This window comes from Mastigoproctus giganteus, chromosome 9, assembly GCF_048544385.1.
Source record: "Mastigoproctus giganteus isolate SK-2022 chromosome 9, ASM4854438v1, whole genome shotgun sequence".
Taxonomy (NCBI): domain Eukaryota; kingdom Metazoa; phylum Arthropoda; class Arachnida; order Uropygi; family Thelyphonidae; genus Mastigoproctus; species Mastigoproctus giganteus.
In genome coordinates this window covers 164540910-164565024 of record NC_143583.1, presented here as the reverse complement: position 1 = coordinate 164565024, position 24115 = coordinate 164540910, and the positions used below count along the sequence as shown (strand labels likewise).

At 38.0% G+C, this 24115-nt stretch overlaps 1 protein-coding gene across 4 annotated transcripts in view; it reads right to left on the bottom strand.

The window, feature by feature from the left end:
* Positions 1 to 7773: 7773 nt before the first annotated feature.
* The window catches only part of LOC150080867 (histone-lysine N-methyltransferase EHMT2-like), a 558915-nt gene continuing 542573 nt past the window's right edge, over positions 7774 to 24115 (bottom strand). For 3 of the 4 annotated variants that reach the window (XM_090381696.1, XM_090381697.1, XM_090381694.1), the window contains one exon: positions 7774 to 7964. The gene's annotated coding sequence lies outside the window, so the exon portion shown is untranslated. Of the gene's footprint in view, positions 7965 to 15609; positions 15664 to 24115 lie in introns of those variants that run through there. The other variant, XM_090381695.1, reaches the window with a different exon arrangement.

Sequence of the window (24115 nt, the reverse complement as noted above, 5' to 3'; positions counted from 1 at the left end):
GATGATGTTACAAACAGTAAATTCTAATTGGGAAGCATTCAAAGAATTAATCGTGGAAGCTACTAGACTTTATATACCGATTAAGAAATATCGTTCAAGGTTTAGGCCTAAATGGTTATCAAATGAACTAATGAGACTCATGACAGAGAAGAAAAATGCATGGGATACATATAAATTATCAGGTGACGCAGAAGCCTGCGGCAGATATAAGCTAGTCTGTAATCAGGTCACAAAGGAGGTTCGGCAGGCGAAGGCGTATTACGAGAAATCTTTGGCAAAAGATGCTAAGAAAAACAGCAAGGATTTCTTTACTTATATAAACTCTAAAAGGAAGGGGATGAATATGATTGGTCCACTTGACATCGATGGTTCGACTGTTGATGATCCTGCTCAGATAGCAAACAAACTGAATGAGTATTTTGCATCTACATTCACACGTGAGGAATTATTACAATTTGAAAATGGAAGAAGGTTATCAAATTGTAGCAGTGTGCTTAATGATTTTGTAATAACTGAGAGCAAAGTGGAGGAGAAATTGTTGAAGTTAAACATAAGAAAGGCACCTGGGGTGGATGGGATCTATCCAGTTATTTTAAAGGAGGCGGCAAAGCAACTAAGCAAACCCTTAGCCATAATTATGAGAGCATCCTTGGACTCAGGGGAGGTTCCCACGGACTGGAGATGTGCAAATGTGTCCCCAATTCACAAAGGTGGATCGAAGGGTGACACGAGTAATTACAGACCAGTTAGTTTAACTTCTGTTCCGGGTAAAATAATGGAGTCGCTGGTTAAAGATGCATTGCAGGATCATCTAGACAAGACTGCAGCAATAATTCAAACACAGCATGGGTTTGTTAAGGGAAAGTCTTGTCTGACAAATTTGATTGGTTATTATGATGTGGTCACAAAGGAACTGGATGCAAAAAATAATTTTGATATCATATACTTGGATTTCAGGAAAGCTTTTGACTCTGTTGCACATGGAAGACTACTGTACAAATTGGAGCAGAATGGTATTAAGGGTAAGTTGCTACAATGGATAAAAGGATGGTTAAGTGGGAGAAGACAGAGGGTGGTAATCAATGGGTGCTGCTCTTCGTGGACTAATGTTATTAGTGGAGTCCCACAGGGTTCGGTGTTGGGTCCACTGTTGTTTTGTGTATTTATCAATGATATTGATGAAGGTATATCAGGCTTAATGTCGAAGTTTGCAGATGACACAAAGGTTGGCAGGGTTGTTAATGACAGTAATGGCAGTGTGCTACTGCAACAGGATCTAGATAATTTGGGCAGATGGGCTAAGAAGTGGCAACTGAAATTCAACCTTGACAAATGCAAAGTACTGCATATGGGTAGAAGTAACCCCAGAGAAATGTACCAACTGTGTGGTACTACACTTAAGGTGGTAGAAAATGAAAAAGACCTGGGAGTAATTGTGCAGTCAGATATGAAGTTTTCTGAGCAGTGCAGACAGGCTGCTAGGGCTGGTCATGGGGTTTTGTCAATGATATATAGGAATTTTGCTAGCAGGGAAAAGGAGGTGATTGTCCCTCTGTATAAGGCAATGGTCAGGCCACGCCTTGAGTACTGCGTACAGGTCTGGAGGCCTCATTTTAGGAAGGATGTAGATTTGCTTGAGCGTGTACAGAGAAGAGCAACACGATTGGTGAGGGGAATGAAGGGATTCTCTTACCAAGAGAGGCTTAAGTTCTGCAAATTGCAATGGCTGGAGACTAGGCACCTGCGCGGTGATCTGATTGAGGTCTATAAGGCCTTGAATGGGTTGAGCACGCTGAATTCTGATGGGATCCTTCCACTTGTTCAGATTACCAACCTACAGGGACATAAGTTCAAATTAAGAAAGGACAGATGTAGAATAGATGTGCGGAAATTTGCCTTTAGCCAGCGGGTGGTTAATTGCTGGAACAAACTTCCATCTGTCGTTGTAGAAGTTGATAGGTTAAATAAATTTAAGGAGGAACTGGACAGGCATTTGGAGGGAATGGTGTGATTTTTTTTTTTTTTTTTTGGCTGATGCTGCATAAGCTCCTACACTTGCTTTCTTGCATCATGTGCCACTACTACTACTACTACTACTACTATTAAGAAAGTACTCGAACGACTGGAATCCATATCCCCATTCTGACTCAGGTCTCTGCAACATTATGACAGGGGTAACTGCTGATTCTGGAGTTAATGTTGATGAATTGCACTGCACAGGTATGGACATCATTGTCAAAATGATAGGAAAAGTATTCACATATTCTGCCAAAAGGTCAGACTAAGTGAAAACCATAGGATCTGCTGCTGCCGTTGTGAGCCCTGTTGATGTCGATATATAAATAGATCCTGCACTCCTCTTTCAGAGAATGATGACTGTTGCCACTGGCAGTGACATGAATCTTCAAGATGTAATGTATTATGAACTTTGTGCGTACCCTCCTGCATTATTCGAATCATGATGTATGTTGAGGAAAGCCAATAAGTCTCAGTTAGCTCATGCAATATTGAAATACACTGACAATTTACGCATGGAAGGAACTGAAGAAATTCAGTGTAGAGACCAGTATATATTGGATGGTGGATCTCTACTACATCGTATGCCGACCGGGCTAGCCAGGTGGGTAAAGTGTCTGCCTGGCAACCCAAAGGTCATGGGTTCGAATCCCGCCTCGGGCTTGGATCAGAGTAAAATGCAAAAACTTTGGGAAGTGCATTATGGCCACAGAAGCCGATGTGCCAACAGCTAACAAAAAAAAAAAAAAAAAAAAAAAAACCTACATCGTATTCCACGGTGTAACAATGAAACTTTTGAAAAAATTGCAATCTCCTATGCCGATTTCACGCTAAAACCTACGGAAAAGGTATCATTGTTTTTGATGGCTACAGTGGCTCTCCTACGATCAAGGCGATGGCCCACAGAAGACACAGCACCAAGACAAGTAGAAATGTTAACTTCAGTCCGGGCATACAGTTTGTCGGCAAGAAGGAACACTTCTTGGGTAATGAAAACAATAAGTAAGCAATGATTTTCCTTGTAGATGAGACGTTGAAGAAGCATGGGTGTACTGTGCACAATACAGATGGGGATGCCGATGTGGACATCGTTCATGCTGCAGTCTCAACATCAGAAAATGCAAATACAATAGTTATAGGGAAAGACACCGACTTCCTGATTCTGCTTCTGTACCATGCCAAGGATAGTGGTTTCAAGTTGTACTATCGCAGTGACAAAAGATGGGGACCATCTCCCAACCCTGTGTATGATATTCTCAGTATTCAATTATTGTTGGGTAGTGACATCTGCAAGTTGCTCCTGTTTGTGTATGTTTTCACGGGCTGTGATACGACATCTAGAATTTTTTCAATTGGGAAGACCTCGGCATTCGACAAACTGATGAAGGGGGCTGAACTCCGTTCAGTTGCAAATACATTTTGTTCTGATTGTTGCCAACACTCAGATATTGAAGCCGCTGGAAGAAAGGCAATGCTTCTGTTGTATGGCTGCAAAACATTGGAATCCACAAATGCACTACGTCATCGAAAGTTAATTGAAAAGGTAGCTGCAGCTACAGCATTTGTTACACCCAAGCATTTGCCACCTACCGATTCGTCACACAGTACCACAGCCTTCACACGTACTTTCAAATAAGACTCTGGAAGTCTACAGAAGAGAGGATCACTGCAGAAAAGTGGGGTTGGTATGTAAAGAATAATTCCTACTACCCTATACTCTGCGACATGCCACCAGCTCCAGATTATCTACTCAACATAATCTGCTGTTCCTGCAAGATGATGAAATGTGGTAGTTCACGATGTGGATGCAAGTGTAACGGATTGTCCTGTTCAACTGCTTGTGGCAAGTGCCAAATCAGTGGTTGCGATAACAACTACCCCACTGCCAATAATGAATATGATGACAGTGGTGAAGATGTTTAAGTTTGTCTTTGACTAAGCTGACTTCTGTAATGAACAGAAGTCAGCTTAGTCAATAATCATTTTATTGATTTTAAAATTCTGTAAAATATTTTTATAACAAAATTTCATAACAAAAAATGGTTGTGTGGTATATTTTTGAAAGTTATTTTTATTTGAAACATTTTTAACTGTAAATAAAAGCATTATTTCTCTCTACAAAGCATAAATTAGTTTCTTTTTGCATTTATTAGGACACAGTCAGTCTGCCATTTTGAAATCCATTTTTGGGAGAGTTCCCGAGGTCCGATTTTTGATATGTTATTCAGCAATGATTCCTGAGCTGGAAACTGTTTAGAAAGCTTCTGAAGCAATTTTGCCCGGGTCTAAATGCAAATAGCCTGGGCTAATATCCTTTTAATTGTGCAAGCATTAATTAAAATTTAGTTAAAATAAATATTTAAAATAGTATTCTTTACAGTCAAACATGTTTGCCTACTTATGGACCGTCCTGTGTATGTTTAAAGTGTGACTGGAATGTCCCATTCTATGTTGGTAATTCTTGTGGCATATAATCCTGCACTCAGCATGGACCCCTGTAGGAACAGTATCCTCTTCTTGAACAAGCTGTTTGGCACAGCATTTTGATATTGAACATTATATGTTCAATGATGTACTAATACTAGTTTGTATTAATTGAGGTAACTGATCCTGCAAACAAAAAAGTATGAAGGTCTTGAAGGGCACTACATTGCCAGATAGTAAAAAGGTTTTTTTTTTTTTCAATATCTGAATTAACTATGACTCTTTTTAAGTGTAACAGTGATGTTTTCACTTATCATCCAAGAAACATAACCTTTCCTCAAAGAATAATCTTTAGCTGATATTCTACAATTTCTTTTTCAAAGTCCCAGGTAAATTTAGTTGTGGTAAGTAATCCCTCCCTAGAACCCAATTACAGAAGAGTAACAACGTAATTTGTACTGTTTTTGGCTGTTTTAACATAACACAAGTGATATAATCTGATTCCAGGAGCATCATACTTGTATGGAACTCTTGGAACCAGAGCTGATTTTGTTACTGAATAATTATTAGAGATTTAGACTGCTGTTACAACTAAGATGCTTAAATCTTCAGAAAAATGCTAACATAATAATCACTGATGAAATTAGAAACTGCCTACATGCTAAACAAGAAAAGAAGAGAGCTTGGAATGTGGTTAAAAATCTTGTCAAAATTTTTTCTAGAACTACTTTGTAGCACATCAATTCTAAAGAGGTCTTGCCTGCCCATGATTTTGATCGGGTAACAGAACCCATCCTTCAGAAACCTTTGATAAACTCAATTGCTCTGTCTGAAAGTTTTGCATGCATTCATATCAGATGCTCATAGGCTGTATTATTTCATGGATTGATAATCACCAGATAATTTCCTTATTGCAGCAATTTTTTCTGAACAATCAGTCACTATTCATCATCCACTTCGAGGGTCAGCTGTAATCTTTAATACTCTCACTCTCCCCCCCTCCTCCACGTTTCATGGCATATGATAGAACAGATCATACCATACCATCATAGTTTTTCTTTCAGCAGATGTTAAAATCTGTCCATTATCTGAGAAAGAAAACATGCCATGTTAAATGGGTGGGTACTCAAGCAAAATGTAATAAAGTTAGTTATAAACCTATATTTTTGCATTTGTTTATACAAAGGACCAAATAACTACAAAATTACATTCACAATACACCTTATAGATATTTCCTTCTTTTATTCTTTAGAGCAGTGGTTCCTCATCTTTTGTCACTCAGGTCACACTTTAAGTTAAAAGAAGAATATTAATGGCACACCGAAATAGTGACTGCCATTGAACTGAACAGAATTTTTTCCTAATCTCGTGGCACACTGGTGTGAACCATTGCTTTAGAGGCATAGCATACATGTAGCAAATCTGCACATTGTGGTCCTCAGCCTTAAACACCTCTGACATTCTTTTTTGAACCAATGTAAGGATGCCGACATAAGTATGGAATGCAGCATTCCTTGTGTTCTCCAAGTTCCTACTCTGTGCCTTAAATGAGATTCGGCAGATTGCTGCAAGCAGTTTTTCCAACATTATACTGTAATGCTATTTGCATTTTCTATAATTGCATTCTGGAAATTTGCGACTGTTTCCTGGCCTTAAAAAGTCTATTTAAAGGTCACAGTTCAGCGTAAGATGGGAAACATCAAGCAGAAATTCTTTTTCGTATCTTCATTTGTCTGTGTTTGGGGTACCCCACAATGGATGATGGTGTGGGACTTGGAATGTTTTCCAGGTTGTAGCATGAATTATTTGGGGGAGGGGGGGAATGTATATATTGAAGCTAAGGCATTATTCCAATTACAATTACAACTACTACTTCTAGAGAAATCAAAAGAGCACTGTTTGGATAGATTATTAAGGAGAATCATCCCTGTTCTTCTATTGTGCATGTACATGGTATGGTTTTTAACTTTTGGAGACACCAAGAAGTGAGTTTCTCACAAGTACATACCTATGGGAATATACCAATGAACTTAATCATACAAGCTGCTGACAGCCCTGTAAGTCCCTACAGTTCTACCGGATGATGCTGTCAATTATTTAGTTTTAAGAGAAGAGGTTGAGCCTAACTCTTTTATCAAAGAGAAATGCTTACGGAAAGTGGACATTCAGGAGGCCCATCTCATCATATGCAAGAAATTCTAAACCAGCATTCTGGTGGAGGGTGGTGGCTAACCTTGGAAACTTCCATAAATTTTGATTTAGCTGTTTTCAGAGTACTACTGGTTGGAATTGTATTGTAGTGGTGTTGGTCTGGTCATATGCATGGATTTTTTGTTTAGATTTCTAAGGAATGAGCCCAACTGGCAAGAGGAATAATGTCCCTGCTTAACTAGCTAAAGATTGAAAATGCTGTCTGTGGAATATGCACACTTTAAAAGTTTTATATTTTGGATGCAAATAACTTTAAATAGGTTAGTATGGGTATTTCTGGATACTTTTCACTGAAGTTTTTTCTTACTGGTCAGTAAAACTCTTGAGCATGGTAAAAATAAAATATTCTATTCATGGTGACAATTCTACCTATTTGTGTGTTAATTCTGTACTGCTAGGGTTAATTACACAGCAGTTACCTACTCCATCGTACAAATCTGTCTGTTTGTTGAAGGAAGTTCACATCTTCAGTGGACTCAATAGATGAGAAAAACTTAACATTTCTAAGTAATCTGCTTTAAAATTAATACACCATAGTACTGAACGAATCTTTGATCTTTCATAAAAACATGCAGAAAATCTCAGCAACCACGGATACTCAATTCTTGAATAGTAAATGGTTTAGACAGGGGAGGAGGTATTCTAAGGCATAATATTGATCTGTCAGCAGAATAGGCTTATATATATATATATATATATAAGGTTCTTGTTTATACTTTGGCACTGCCAACAGTGCAGAAGAGTTTATAATAAATAGTGAATACAATCATTAATTGTATTTGGTAGTCACAGGCTTGAACCATGGACCACTCAAAGAGTGCGCGCTACTGAACTCTTGCTTCTGACCATTTGACTATGTCAGGCCTTTCAAACCCATGCAATCCACATTATTTATTTTATGCTATTTTGCAGTCATACCAGTTATAAGACTGGCATATTGGAAATGTATAAAAAAAAAAAAAAAAAAAGCATAGAAACACTTTAAAATATGAATAAACAATTATTTTATAGTAAAAAAATCATTTATTTCATGACAATGTGGTATATTTTATTTATTATTATTTTTTTTTTTTTTGAAAGTACAAAGAATGGCAAAGCCAGTGCCCAACAAGATGATTTAACTGAAGACTATAATATTACACTACTAAAACCATTATGTATCATCAGAGACTCAACAAGGACAATGACAACAACAACAACAAAAAAGTATATATGCAGATAGAGAATGCATGTTCATTTACAGTGCTTAGTTCTCAGCTTGTAATGTCTGGAATATCCTTTCTTCCTTTACAAAGAAATTCCAATGAATGATACTACAAAATAAATAATTCTGATTAGTGTGACTTGCAAAAAGAATTTCTGTTTCATAAAGTATTTAAAATTTTAACATATTAAAAATTTTAAATATTTATATTAAAATAATAAAATATTTTAAAATTTAAAACAAGATGAAGTGCTACTACATTATAATTATGACATATTACAAACTACTGCAGAAGGACATTTTATATCTATTACTACTAAAATGCACTGTCTGAGAGGGAGAGAGAGAAAAAAATATATAATAAATAATTACAAATTAGGTTTAATTCTGACATATTTCAATTGCTTAAGGGAAAAGTACTAATACATTTTAGTATTTGGCAACATGCCCATAAGCATGTTTTTTTTTTTTTTTTTTATGAAACCCCCAAACACGAGAGGTATTAGAACCTATAGTACTTGGTACTGTGCTTGGGTTGGAGGTTGAGAAGATGAGAGAAGACATGTTTTTGTTAACATTAGACTTGAACTTCTGTAGACTGTAATTTTCAGGAAATACGTATGAAGGAAGATTGTTACAGAAAACAGCAGTTCAATTAATAAATGAGGAAGATGAAAAGTTGGTTCTGTGAGTTTGAAGTTGGCCAGTAAATGGATGTTGGCTGGTGGTGGCACATGTTCGGACTGTTTTGAAAGAGAAAGCGGGAATTATGGAAGTCAATTCAGAAGGACACTGCCCATGGAAGTATCCGCAGAAAAGGCATGCAGCAGAAACAGTACATCTATGAGACAGCGAGCGCAGAGACTCTGTTAGAGAGGAGTCATAAATTAACCTAACTGCACTCTTCTGAATGGAATCTAGAAACATGAGAGAGGTTTTGGAGGCACCACCCCAGATGTGGGAACAATATTCCATGGTAGGATGGATTTGCGATTTGTACAGACTGAACAGTTGTTTGGAAGAAAAGTAATACCGAGAGCAAAGAGAAAACTGAGTTTTTTAGATGCAGAGGAAGCAATAATTGTAATGTGCTTGTGCCAAAAGAGATTAGAAGTCAGAGTAATCCCCAAAAGAGATATATCATTTTGCCTAGAAATCGGAGTGTCACCAAAGATAAGCATAGGAGCAGAAGAATCCTTTTTGCGAGATATAAGACAAGGATTTTCAAAATGGAAAGTGGAATGCAATGTGCTATCATTGGCAAAACTATGGATAGGATTTCCAGTCAATGGAAGGTCATTAATATACACGAGGAAAAAAGTAGAGGAAAGAACTGAACCTTCGGGGACACCAGCATTAGTGGAAAAATTAGAAGACAGAGAGCCGTCTACCATTACTCTCAGTGAGCAATCAGAGAGAAAACTGGATAACCAATTAAAAAAAACAGTTGGCAAACCATAAGATGGAAGCTTGTTTAGAAGACCTTTATGCCAAACACGATCGAAAGCCTTTGAGATGTCAAGAGCAGCTACTTGTGTTTCACCAAACTTTTCCATTGAATTTGTCCATAAATGGGTAAGATAAATCAGAATATCACCAGTGGATTGAACTGACAGAATCCATACTGGCAATCGTTGATCAGACGGAAGGTTTCTAGGTAGTTTAAGAGTTGGCAGTTAATTGATTTCTCCATTACTTTAAAAAGAGTAGAAGTAATTGCAATGGGACAATAACTGGATGGGAGGGACTTGTCACCCTTTTTAGGAACTGGCTGGATATGAGCAACTTTCCAAGCAAAGTTGTGGCCAATAGCTTTGGCAAGAGACCAGAATGCTCGGCTACCATTAGGCCAAGAAGCAAGTTTTCTACTCTTAGCCTCTTCAAAATCTAGTTTGGACTGATTAATGATTGCTTTATAATTGTTGCGAGCTTTAGCGCAGAAAATGAAACTGAAGAACTGGAAACAAGCCAATTGTGATATGCAACGTTCTTCTCTTGAACAGCCTTAGCACATTTATTGGAAAACCAAGGTTTAGATAAAGGACGAGATTTTAAAGTAGAGTGTGGAATAAAGGATTCCATTCCTACAAGAATAATTTCACTGACATGATCTAGCAAACGTTGACATCAGAAGTTTTGAAACAGTAATCCGACCAAGGAAAAGAAGAAAAGAAATCTCGCAGGTCATCCCATTTTGCATTCTTGTAATGCCAAACAATATGATGTTGGGAATAGCCATGAGATAAAGGCTCCATTGGAGAAGAGACAATCACCAAGTTGCGATCTGAGGTACCTAAAGGACCACTCACTTTGACCGTGTACTTAGAAGGGTTGTTTGTGAGAAAAAGATCCAGCGTGTTGGCTGTGTGGTTAGGATTGTCTGGTATTCTTGTAGGTAAATAAACGATCTGTGCAAGGTCAACAGAAATTGAAAAAACCTCAGCATCTCGACCAGCTGGGTCGGTGTGACTAGAAAACGGAAACCGACTGGGGTTGTAAACATTAAAATCACCAATAAAAATTACCTCACTGTTAGGAAAGTTGGACTGGAGAAAGTCAAGTTGCAAAGAGAGGAAGTGAAAGAGCTCCAAGTGATTAGTGGAGTTGGGAGAATGGTAGAGACAACAGATGAATTTCACGCAATGAGGTAGAGAAATTTTAAGCCATTTTAAGCTTAAAATTTTAAGAAATTTTAAGAGAAAGTCGAAAAGAGGAGATTAGGAGATTCCAAATTACCAAGTCTCTGACAGGGAATATTCGAAAGGATATATGCACAAGTACCACCTTTGAGGCAAAAGGAATCATACAGCGAATAATTTGGGCAACTGAGATGCACAGTAGTAGAATTAACCGATAACTGAGATTCTGTGAGAAAAAGTACATGGGGTTTGGCAAACTGCAAGTGGAAATTGACATCGTTGAGATTAGAATTGAGACCACGTATATTTGCGAAATGAACTAGGAAGTGTTTGGGAGGTTTAGATCTTTTTGCAGATAAGCTTACTTTATTAGTTTGACAATTCATGGTGTATTCAATAATAAGAAAAAGTGGGGGGGGGGGAGCCATGCTGTATGAAGTAATGAAATTTTTGGATATGGTGTACACATAGTAAGAATATACCCAGATCCTTGACATAACGTGGCCTCGACAATGCTCCCCGCATACACACTACTCGGACTCCCTCCAGTCACTATCTGTCAGAGTAGAGGTAGCAAGATTATACACTAGCTGATCCGGAACCCTCCTAAAGAGTAACCAATAGGTTCGGTCCGGTGTACTAACTAGCGGCCGGCCTGTGAACACCGTTTTATAGTTGTACCCTCGAAATGTAAGGAAGATTGCATCTCGCCATGATGTTCATCATAACCTCAAAAGACATCAGTCATACTGCATGATGGAAGAAATTGGAAAGGGTTACTGCAACTTAGCTCTGGAGACTAAACATGGATTCCACCACTTCAAGCCTCCAATAAGCAAAGTGGTGGCATTGCACTGGTTGATGAGAGTCATCTACCACCTAGTATTGCCTGGTAACACAGAGGGGCGGCATTCCTCGACCTCTGCTTACGTTGGTTCATACCTGGGTGGTCACCCACAGTGTGCTTGTGCATGGAGGTTATACCCAGGATTACTAACAGTCCCACCATCATGAACATGCAAGCAGAGGATTTAGCTGTCAGAGACCATCCAGACTTCACCGAAATTGGGTCTACTTGACTCGAATATCAGTTCCATTAGCATTTTAGGCTCCCACGTAGCAAGTACAGCTTGTCTGGCATATCTGAGTGAATGTCTGTGACAACCTCAAGAACCATGAAGTGCAATCTGAATTCAAATAGATTTGGCAAAAGGCCATATCTATTTGAATTCAGATTTAAGATCAGTGTGAGATCAAAGCGATCTGTGAGCCAATACCACAAATCATTCAAGTTTGATGATCAAGAGCAACTATTATGCAATTCATAGTCCATGTGCTCTGAGAAGAACTCGAATCAGCTAATCAACTGAAGTGGGCAAGTAAATCAAATGGGCTTGTTATGCAAAATTTTTAATTATGCAGCTATAGACTTATATGAGTTGGTAGGACATGCACCTAATAGAAGACTTGAAGTGCTGGTCAAGTCATCAAATGAGACATTGTGAGAATATCAGAGATGTGGTGTCACTAAGACATAAGCAATGCAGAATTTGAATATGAGGAGTACAATGTATATAGAAAGGATACAGTGTGTATATTATTAGATCTTGCAGCTAATGGGGGTTTCCCCAAATTCTGTAATGATCTTGCAGAATCTTGCATTAGTGAGCTCACGCAAAAGTTGCGTGAGTTCACTAATGAGCTCATGCAACTTTTTCATTTACCTACTGGAACACCATCAACAAAATACCAGAATACCACACATCCGAAAACCCTTGATTTTAATCTCAAGTTCAAAGTACATGCTCATTGTTGGTGGTAAACAATTTAATGGGAATGGCCATGAGAGAGAGGTTCCATTGGATCCTCTTTCTCATGGTCATTCTCATCCTCATGTCATTTGGTATGACAGGAATGCAAAATGGTATGATCAGCATAATTTTTATTCCTCTTTTGTTTGATTAGATTACTGAAATATTCTGATGCCAATGTCTGCTCAAATTGTGTCCACAAAATTATCTGTTTTGGGATGATATTCTTTATTCTGCATTCCAGACTAAAATCTTGTCCCTCATCTTAATCTTGGTTTTCCAATTAAATTGCTAGGGCTGTTCAAGATAAGAATGTAGATATAACAATTTGCTTGTAATCAAATCTCCAGCTTCATTTTCTGACTACAAACTGAAGCTCACAACAATCATAAAACAGTTATTAATCAATCTAAATTTGATTCTTAATGGGATAGAAGTAAAAAGTTGATTCTTGTCTAAAGAGTAGTCAAGAATTCTTATGTTTTGTGAAAGCTACTGACTGCAGCTTCTGTCCATCTACACTTCTGCCTCAGTTACAACCTGATGGTTCTATTGCTTCCACAGCAGGCACCTCCGTAGCCAGGTTGGTAGGAGCAGCAGTGTGTAGCACACACTTCTTGATTAGACCGGGGTTCAAGCCCGTGACCACCAAATACGGAGGATGCGGAAAGGTTAGGGAATGACCACCGCATATCCCCGGAGCAATATGGCCTTAGTTGATAATGTTCCTAAAAACTAAATAACAAACACAGCTAAGGTTACAGCTGACTTACTAGCATCCTGATTATTTTTCCTCTTTTAAAAGCAACCTTAGAAAGCCACCTCTTAGCATACAGAAAACACTCAAGTGAATCACTCCATAACTTCTGAAAGAAGCATATTAAAAGAATTCTCAACAATTTTGATGCCACAAAAGATCCAGGCCCTTTTGGTACTTATTCCCAAAACCTGTGCTCCTGTTCTGTTGTCACTTTTTACACTTTCTTGTTCCACTGCCATCTTTCCTTTTAATGGGAAGTTTGCTTATCAATGGAGTTTCTAAAAAGGGTGAAAAATTCCTCCCTTCTGATTATCATCCCATTTCACTGACCTTTACTCTGTCCAAAGTAATGGAGGAATCCAACAGCTGCCTACTCTTCCCCGTTCTCATCAATATGAATTCCATCAGTGTCAATCCATTGGTGACATACTTGGTAATGTTACTCATCTTTGGACAAATTCAATTGAAAAGTATGTTGAAATTCAAGAAGTTGCTCTTGATATTTCTAAGGCTTTTGATTGTATTCAGCATAAAGGTTTTCTAAACAATCTCCCATCTTATAGACTGCTGACTGTTTTGCAAATGGAAATCTAGTTTCTCTGTGCCTACTCACTGCAGGTGATGGTAGATGGCTCTGTCTTCTATCTCCTCCAGTAATTTTGGTGTTCCCCAAGGTTCGGTTCTTTCTCTCACTTTTCTCCTCTTGTATATTAATGACCTTTTTTCACTGACTGGAAAATTCCCCCATAGTTTTACTAGTGATATCATACTACATGGAGTTGGGTTTGAAGTTATGAACTGAAACATTGAAGAATTTTGAGTCCTTGCAAAATAATAAGTGTTTTTTTTTTTTTTTTTTTGGGAAAAATTTGTCTTTTCATGTCAAACAGTCCTAATCATGGTTGTTAGCTAATTTTTAATTTTAGCTAGAGGTTTTGTAAGTTACAAGTTAATGTTCATAGAGCATTTATATTGGTGATTTGGTATGAATATACCAAATAACGTAACTAGTACTGCAGTGCATGGTAGTGGAATTGTAGGATTTTAATTATGATAAATTAGTAGACCAAAGGTTAGACTCATGTAGGTTGGATTTATCTTTTTTTTTGTTTTGTTTTTAGCTAAGAAATTTTATTCCTGGTAAGGCTATATAACTCATTTAAAACTCTACAAATGCAATGGTACAGTGTAATATATATAGCATAATGTATTAATGCATTTAGATATCTGTTAGTTTAGTGCAGTATTCTAAAAAAAAAATTGAATTTAAGTGGAAATTATGCCTCAGACTAGAACAGCAACACAATGGGCTCAAAATAGAGGGAGTGCTGTATCTTGAGAGAGAACTGAATGGGTGGTTCTTCTACGAATCATGGCCTTACAAAATGTGCTGCTTATGTGATGTTTGTGGACTATCCGAAGTGGGATATGATAAAACCAAGGGGTATGTCTTTGTATGTGTGTTCAGTGCAGAGTGTGAGGAAACTATGCATGAACTCAGCACTCTGATGGGTGTTTATAACAGCTTGAAGAATACAGTCAATGTCCTCGAGAGAATTAAAATGGGGCCCATGAAGCTCTCAGCTGCCCAGCTCAACACCGGATCTTGTGCATCACCTACTTATGCATCATGCAACACAGCAGAAATCTCCAAGCAAAATGCTCTGGTCCCACAGGAGGTGGCTATTGTCGGTGACTCTATTGTCAGGTAAACAGGAAATATATTGTGTAAAAAGAATAAGTGGAATAGGACCAGTTATGTCTGCTATGGGCAAAAGTAGATGATGCAGAGCAGATATCATTTTTAAGGTCATGACAGGTAACATTGTTGTGCACATTGGCACTAATGATATTAAGACCAGGAGATCTGAGTACTTATTTAAAAAGTACAGGGTAATGTTGAAAAAAAAAAAGTCGAAAGTTAGGATTAAATTTGAAAGTGTCTGCAATTCTGCTCAGCCACGATAGGAGAGAGTATCTGTTGCTCATGGGGTAGAATTTTTTTCTGAGTGGCCTGTCCTTGTTAACAGGAGAGACTGTTTTTAGATGACACACAGACTATTAGATTAAGAATCACTTTCACTATTAGATCAAGAATCACTTTCACCTCTGCCACAAGCAGAGGTGAAAGTGATTCTTGAATTGCTTCTGTTGAAACACGCAAATACAGTCAGACCTCTCTTTAGCGAACTTCCGTATAGTGAATTTTTTTTGATTTCCTCTTGGCCATTACATTGAAAATAGTTTCCATATAACAAAGAAAATATCCACATAATGAGCTGATTTCAAGAGACCTGGGTAAGCATTGTTCACATGTCTAGCCTTTAGGCAATAGAACTGATGCTGTAGAAAGCACAAATTAAGAACTAACAGGATTAAGAATTAATCTCTTTGGCTCTTAAAAGCTAAAGAGATTGAGTCTTAAGAGCACCAATTAAGAGCTAAAACATTTCACAATTTAGTGGTACCTGTAAAACCAATACAGCTGCGTCTACTGTTACCAAGAAGTTGAGCTAGTCGACTGCTATGTATCGCAGAAATTATGTCCGAATTAACGGTGAAACTGGATTACCAGTGGCTGGATTAGTGATGGTCGACCTGTATTAATAAATTAATTGTTCCAAAATGTTAGAAAATTTATTCATTCTCACTTATTTCTGATTTATTTCCCATCATTTACTATATTTCTGAATGTTGAATTACAGTATTTTTCTGCAATTCGGTCACATTTCTGTTTAATGAATTTTTTCAAGCGAACGATTGATTTTGTTATATAGAGGTCCAACTGTACATGGGCTGTATTAGGGTAATTAAGAGTAACAACAGGTGTATGTACATGAAGTGTGGCTTTTAAATAATTAAACTGCTGCCATAAAACAAATATAATGAAATATTTCATAACTTACAAGTTATCCCCTTCAAAATAATTGCCTTGGGCTTAGACACACATTATTAGCTATATGGTGCAAGGAAGCCTGAGGCTTATGCTGCACCAGCCAAAAAAAAAAAAATATCTGAATTACCCTGAGTGAGAGAGAGAGAGAAAGAGAGAGAGAGAGAGAGAGAGAGAGAGAGAGAGAGAGAGAGAGAGAGAGAGAGAGAGAGAGACAACAAGTCAGAACTAGAAGGGAATCACCAAGAAAGAGAAGAATGATGATATCCAGCTCAGGACCCTGGGTGTGCCAAGCCCATACTCACCAGATGTGAGCCCTTGGGGTTTATATCACATTGGTCCACTTGATGTTGAATAATTTAACTGTTGATGATTGTACTCAAGTTGCTGACAATTTGAATAGGTATTTTGCATCTACATTCAAAAGTGAGGAATTCTTTGCAGGAGGGGATGTCAGAAGTTTATCATACTCCAACAGGGAGATAAATGACTTTGTGATAATTGAAAGAAAAGTGGAAGAGAAATTGTTGAAGCTGAACATAAAAAAAAAGCACATGGGGTAGATGGGATCTAACCAATTATATTAAAGGAGGCAGCAAACAAGGTAAGCAAACTCTCTGTTTCTTTTTTTTTTTTTATTATTTTTTTTATTTTTTAAAGGAGCATTAGCAACTAAGGCCATATTGCTCTGTAAATATGCGGTGGTCATTCCTGACCTTTCCGCATCCTCCGTATTTGGTGGTGACAAAAATAATTTTCATATCATATATTTGGATTTCAGGAAAGCTTTTGACACTGTTGCGCATTGAAGACTATTGTACAAATTGGAGCAGAATGGTATTAAGAGTAAGTTGCTACAATGGATAAAAGGATGGTTCAGTGGGAGAAGACAGAGGGTGGTAATTAATGGGTGCTGCTCTTCGTGGACTAATGTTATTAGTGGAGTTCCACAGGGTTCGGTGTTGTGTCCACTGTTGTTTTGTATATTTATCAATGATATTGATGAAGGTATATCAGGCTTAGTGTCGAAGTTTGCAGATGATACAAAGGTTGTCAGGGTTGTTAATGACAGTAATGGCAGTGTGTTACTACTGCAACAGGATCTAAATAATTTGGGCAGATGGGCTAAGAAGTGGCAACTGAAGTCTAACATTGACAAATGCAAAGTACTGCATATGCGTAGAAGTAACCCCAGAGAAATGTACCAACTGTGTGGTACTACACTTAAGGTAGTAGAAAATGAAAAAGACCTGGGAGTAATTGTGCAGTCAGATATGAAGTTTTCTGAGCAATGCAGACAGGCTGCCAGGGTAGGTCATGGGGCTTTGTCAATGATATATAGGAATTTTGCTAGCAGGGAAAAGGAGGTGATTGTCCCTCTGTATAAAGCAATGGTCAGGCCATGCCTTGAGTACTGCGTACAGGTCTGGAGGCCTAATTTTAGGAAGGATGTAGATTTGCTTGAACGTGTACAGAGAAGGGCAACAAGATTGGTGAGGTGAATGAAGGAATCTTCTTACCAAGAGAGGCTTAAGTTCTGCAAATTGCAGTGGCTGGAGACTAGGCACCTACGCGGTGATCTGATTGAGGTGTATAAGGCCTTGAATGGGTTGAGCATGCTGAATTCTGATGGGATTCTTCCACTTGTTCAGATTACGAACCTAAGGGGGCATAAATTCAAATTAAGAAAACACAGATGTAGAATAGATGTGCGGAAATTTGCCTTTAGCCAGCGGGTGGTTAATTGCTGGAACAAACTTCCATCTGTCGTTGTAGTTGATAGGTTAAATAAATTTAATTAGGAACTGGACAGGCATTTGGAGGGAATGGTGTGTTTTTTTTTTTTTTTTTTTTTTTTGGCTGATGCTGCATAAGGTCATACACTTGTTTTCTTGTATCACATGCCAATACTAGTACTACTACTACTATTTATTCCTTCAACTTCAGTTTTCTGGAACAACCTTCCTATACTTGTAATTCCAGAAAATTCAAGTCTAATGTCAACAAGTACCTTCTCACCCTTCAACTCACACATGGTACCAAGTATTATAGGTTCTAATAACTTTAATGTTTGGAGTTTTTATAAAAAAAAACAACTTCAGAGCCTTAGATATCAACTCTGGTTTGGAGGAAGAAGTGCGCAAATGCTGCTCCAAGCAAGGGTCAAAAATCTAAAATAGCACCAAATTGGTTAAAAATAAAAAAAAAATTGTTCGCCCTACAAGATTATGTAAAAAGCTTCTAAAATTTCCGAAACCAGTTGCATGGTTCACAGACCACACAGCTGTCATTCTGCCTTTGCACTCTTTTCCCCCTCTTTCTGATTCCTATCATCACCTTTACCATGAATGCTGATATGCTCAAATGACTTTCCCACAAGGACCACCATAACTTAGTGATCAAAAAAAGTATTTAAATTTATAGAACCTTTCTTTCGCAGATATTTTTTACATCTTCAGCTGTCGTTATGGAAAGAGAAGAGGGAGTAACTTTAAATATGGAGTTCTACACCGGAAAATTGATTAAATAACTCGTGAATTCTCAACCAGTTTAGCATACTTTAAAGTGATTACACAACACTTCCCCCACCAAAATAGTGCTGCATTTCAGCAGGAGGGATTTCTAAGGAAATTACATTTTTAAAGGACAAACAAAAGGGTTTCATTTTTGTAAGGGAGGGGAAGTTATGCTGATGTATGACATCATTTGAGTAGGAGTAGCTTAATTTTCTAAGTGACATAAATACCAGATATTCTGGGTAATAATTCTAGCTACGACTAACTGTTTCATGCACTAAAAAGATATGGCTCTCAAAGTTTTAACTGAAACAGAAGATCAGAAAAATTAGGAAAATTAGAAAAGAGCCTTCAGATGATTACAGGACACCCTGAAGATTATTCGAAGACTCTGCTCAATATACTCATCATTAAAAATATTACTGTATCAAAAGACTAAGAGTACAGATTGACACATCCAAGCTTACCCTCGAATAAATAAGGGTAAAGCCAAGAAATTACCAAAAAACCAGCAAACAAAATGTTGTGTGATATATATATATATATATATATATATATATATATATATATATATATATATATATATATGAAAATATATATTTTCATATATATAAAAAATAAATTTCATCATGTTTAATTAAGTATATAAAAACTTATGCTAAAAATCATAAAAACATAATATATGATATAAAAATAATAAATTATACTCAGATTTGAGCACAGGACAAAATAGAAATATTAAAACTGTTCTAAGTTTATTAAAACTGATTCATTCAAAGTACAGAGATAAAAGTCAAATCAATTGAAATGAAATTTTTGGTAAGCGGACATAGATATCTGTCTGATTCAGGTTTTGCCATTATTGAATCACATGTGAAGAAGAATCAAAACATTTTCCCCCCGCTGATTGGTATGAAATCATCAAAACACGTATGAAGAAAAAACAGTTTTATGTGGTTGAGATGACTCATAAGGATTTTCTTTCCACAAAAGCACCACTTTCCACCACTAACAGAAAGAAAACAATTATGGGATTTTCGGTCAACTGGCTCAATATGCAATAGATTAAATTAGAGAGGTCAAAACCACAAATTATACAATTCAAATGCAAGTTTAACGAAGATATAGAGTTTGATTCAATAAATATAAAATCCCAGCAGGTAGACCATCAATACTGAAAAACATCGACCAACTCCTGTTATAGCATTCTGGTAGATCTGTAACAAAAGAAAAGACATGATGGACTTATTGAAATACATTCCTTCCATTACACATGAGAGTTTCATGTTTGTTTGATGCACAAGAAGCAATATTTGTGATGTGCTTATGTCAAGAGAGATTAGAAGTAAAGAAAATGCCCAATAGAGACCTTGTCTATAAATATGAGTGCCACCAGAAATAAACATATAGGAATGGTAGACTCTTCACTGCAATAAATGACAAAGCTTTTAGGACTGAAGTTAACTAAGTTTTCTTTGTAAAACTGGAGATCATAATTTAAGGACTTGGTGGTGGATATCTGAGAAGTGGAAGATTTTTTTTTACACGTCAAGGTTTCTCAAACTGGAAGATGGAATGTACATGGCTATCATTTGCAAAACTATGGATAGGATTTCGATTTATGGAAGAAGGTCATTAATATACAACAGGAAAGGAGTGGGAGAAAGAACTGAATCTTGGGGCCTACTAGCATTAGTGAGAATAGAGAGCTGTCTACCATCATCAACAGGCAGTGTTCTGAGAAAACTGGATATCCAGTTGTAAAAAAACAGTTGGCAACCCAAAAGATGGCAGTTCTTTTAGAAGATTTTATTGCCAAACACAATCAAAAGCTTTAAAAAAGTGAAGAGTAACTGCTTGAGTATCACCATATTTTTCCACTGAATTTGTCCAAAGATGAGTAATGCTGGCCAAAATATCACTAGTGGACCAACACTGACAGAATTCATCATAATCAGCCACTGCAGGACGAAGGCCTCTCTATCAACTTTCCAGTTCCTTCTGTTTTGTGCAATGGCCATCCATTTACTACCTACGAACTCATGAAGATTATGGCCTCCCTATTTCTACATGTAAATGTTCAATAATCATCAATAGGACACCACAATCCTTCCTTGCCACCTGTCTACACTACTTAGAGAACTTCGTGTCATGATATATCTTGATGATTAAGCTTCGCACCAGAAGATAGAAAATTCAATACTGTAACTAAAAACACTTTATTTAAAATAAAATAAGTATAAAATAGATATATATTTACAATAAAAGTATAAATAACATTGATAAATTATACTAAAAATAGAAATTAAAAGCAATAAAATTTGCTGTAGCTTTCGGAGGCAGCAGTCTCCTTCCTCAGCAGCACATGTTTACTGTGCAGCACATTATTAACTAGCAGATCCAGGCCACATGGTTCCATGGTTGGAATTTTCCATTTGCGAACCAGGACCGGAAATGGCTCGGGAGCGCACTAGCTGAAACCGTTCATCATGTCCAAGAACGACGGTTTCCAGAAGGGGGTGTAGACGTACACCCCTATCCCTATTAATAGTATTGCCATCTGCCCCAATACGTAAGCTCTCAAGCCATTTACGGTCCCAGAACCCTTGTGCATGAACTGTGACGACAGCATCCTCCAGGGAAATTTGATGTTGCTTCTCCCAGAAATGTTCTGCCACAGCAGACTTCCCATAATTATGCAGACTTTATTGTGTTTACATGCTCCCCCAGCCGGTCTTTCAATTGCCGCCCCGTCTCACCCACATAACACACCCCACAATCCGGGCATTTAATTTCGTACACCACCCCACTGCTGGCTTCTTTGGATATGGGGTCTTTAACTCGAGATATCGCTGTGTGCAACTCCCAGGCTGTGTGCACTGGCGATATATTGCTAATACATTCTAGAGCCAAATAAACTTGTCTTCTGGTAATCCTCAGGTCATCATGTAGCCTGCGGATCCAGATGCACAAAATCCTTTTTTGAAACCAATTAGTAGCTCTAACTAAGCGATCATCGTCAAAGGGCATCTTTACACGAAACCCCCTTGGTATTAAACCATGGACTTTACATTGATAGGCAAATCTTAGATGTTGTTTCTGTTTTGCTTCTGTCATACTATGTTTCTCAAATTCCCAAATGTGCCACACCACAGAATGGCCATAACTATTAAGGCTATCTCTAAATAGGCCTGCAAGGCTGGGACAATTCATGTTGATGATTAAGCTTCATACCAGCCAGAAGATAAATAAATTCAATACTGCAACTAAAAACACTTCATTTAAAATAAGTGCATGGTTTAATACCAAGGGGGTTTCGTGTAAAGATGCCCTTTTGCGATGATCGCTTAGTTAGAGCTACTAATTGGTTTCAAAAAAGGTTTTTGTGGATCCGCAAAACCTTTTTGTGCATCTGGATCCGCAAGCTACATGATGACCTGAGGATTACCAGAAGACAAATTGATTTGGCTCAAGAATGTATTAACAATATATCGCCAGTGCATCAATTATTGATAGTGAAGTTGGTTTCGGAGAAGACGATTAAGATTACAGGTATTTATAAATAGAGGCAAATTAGTAAATTTCATAAATTATTGGAGGAGACAGTGATTGTACATAACAATGGTAGTACTAATTTCATTTGTAATTTAATTAGCAAGTGTCTTACTAGGGAACAGGAGGGGGGTCTTGAACTTGGGTACTAAATTTGCCTTGATGCCCAGTAAACCGGCGGTCGTTGAAATAGCAATGGGCATCGAGGGAGCCGTTTATAAGTTACCAGCGACACAGGCTAATGAAGTACGCATTGGAGTGGCGGCTATTTTGAGTCAGGCCAAGTCGGCCCCCTCCAACCTTAATATTATTCATAGAAAGGCTTTGAGGGAGCTCAAACAGGATGACGATATTATTGTCCTACCAGCGGATAAAGGCAGGGCTACAGTTATTTTGGACAAAGAACAATATTATAGTAAAGCAATAGAATTATTACAGGATACCGCTATATACAAAGTTACCCGCCGTAATCTGTTGGTTAGTTGGGAACGACAAGTGAATAGCCTTTTACAATGTTGGCAAAAGTCAGGATGGATATCTAAGGAGGTCTATTGGTCGTTACATGCTGCTGGATGTTGTTTACCCAGATTCTACGGGCTCCCAAAGATACATAAAGTAGGCATACTGCTCAGACCTATTGTATCATTTATAAAGAGTCCTACGTATGCTTTATCTAAGTACTTAGCTAAGCTAATTGCACTCATAGTAGGACTTTCCGGCTTTGTCATTAAGAACAGTAAGGAATTTGTGGACTTTATAAAAGGGTAGACTATATGGGAAGATGAGATAATGATTTCATTCGATGTTACGTCACTGTTTACTTGTATTCCCATTAAGTTTGGCTTGCAGTGTGTTAGAATGGCCTTAGAAAAGGATGTATTGTTAAGTACCAGGTCACCTCTAAGTATTGATGACATTTGTGAAGGAGTGGAGTTTTGCTTATCTAGTACTGTTATGGTATTCCAAGATGTCATGTACACGCAGGTACATGACATCTTGGAATTAGTTCCACTATGGCACTAATGGGGGAACCCATTAGTGCCATAGTGGCCAATTTAGCTATGGAAGAGTTAGAAGTCAGGATTTTTGGGGATTTGGAATTTCCCATGTGCAGATGGAGGAGATATGTTGATGACACATTCCCCATTATACAAAGGGGGAGGGAGGATCAGGTATTTAATGTACTTAATAGTTGCTCCCCTTTAATCAAATTTACTTCGGAGGTGGAAGCAGAGGGAACCTTGCCATTCCTTGACGTGTTGGTTATTAGGGAAGGTGGCAGGCTTAAGTCCAAGGTATTTAGAAAGCCGATGTGCCGGGGTCAATATACCCACTATACCTCGGTCAGCCAACACAAAAACAGTGTGGTCAAGGCTCTAATAGACAGGGTGTGGTCCCACTGCAGCACCTCCGAGGATAAAGATAATGAAATTGTTTGGGGCCACAGCAGACCTCAAGAAGTGCGGCTACCCCCAGAGGGTGTTGGACAGAGCCATTAGAAGAGTAGAGTCCACCCGTAATGAGCAGTTTGCCCCTGTGAACACTGCATACATTCCCTTCTATCCGGGCCTTTCAGACCACATTGTACATATAATTCGGGGGTGTCAGGTACACTGTGTGCAACTCCCAGGTTGGAGGTTGCACACAGCGATATCTCGAGTTAAAGACCCCATATCCAAAGAAGCCAGCAGTGGGGTGGTATACGAAATTAAATGCATGGATTGTGGGGTGTGTTATGTGGGTGAGACGGGGTGGCAATTGAAAGACCGGCTGGGGGAGCATGTAAACACAATAAAGTCCACATAATTATGGAAGTCTGCTGTGGCAGAACATTTCTGGGAGAAACAACATCAAATTTCCCTGGAGGATGCTGTCATCACAGATCATGCACAAGGGTTCTGGGACCGTAAATGGCTTGAGAGCTTACATATTGGGGCAGATGGCAATACTATTAATAGGGATAGGGGTGTACGTCTACACCCCCTTCTGGAAACCGTCGTTCTTGGACATGATGAACGGTTTCAGCTAGCGCGCTCCTGAGCCATTTCCGGTCCTGGTGCGCAAATGGAAAATTCCAACCATGGAACCA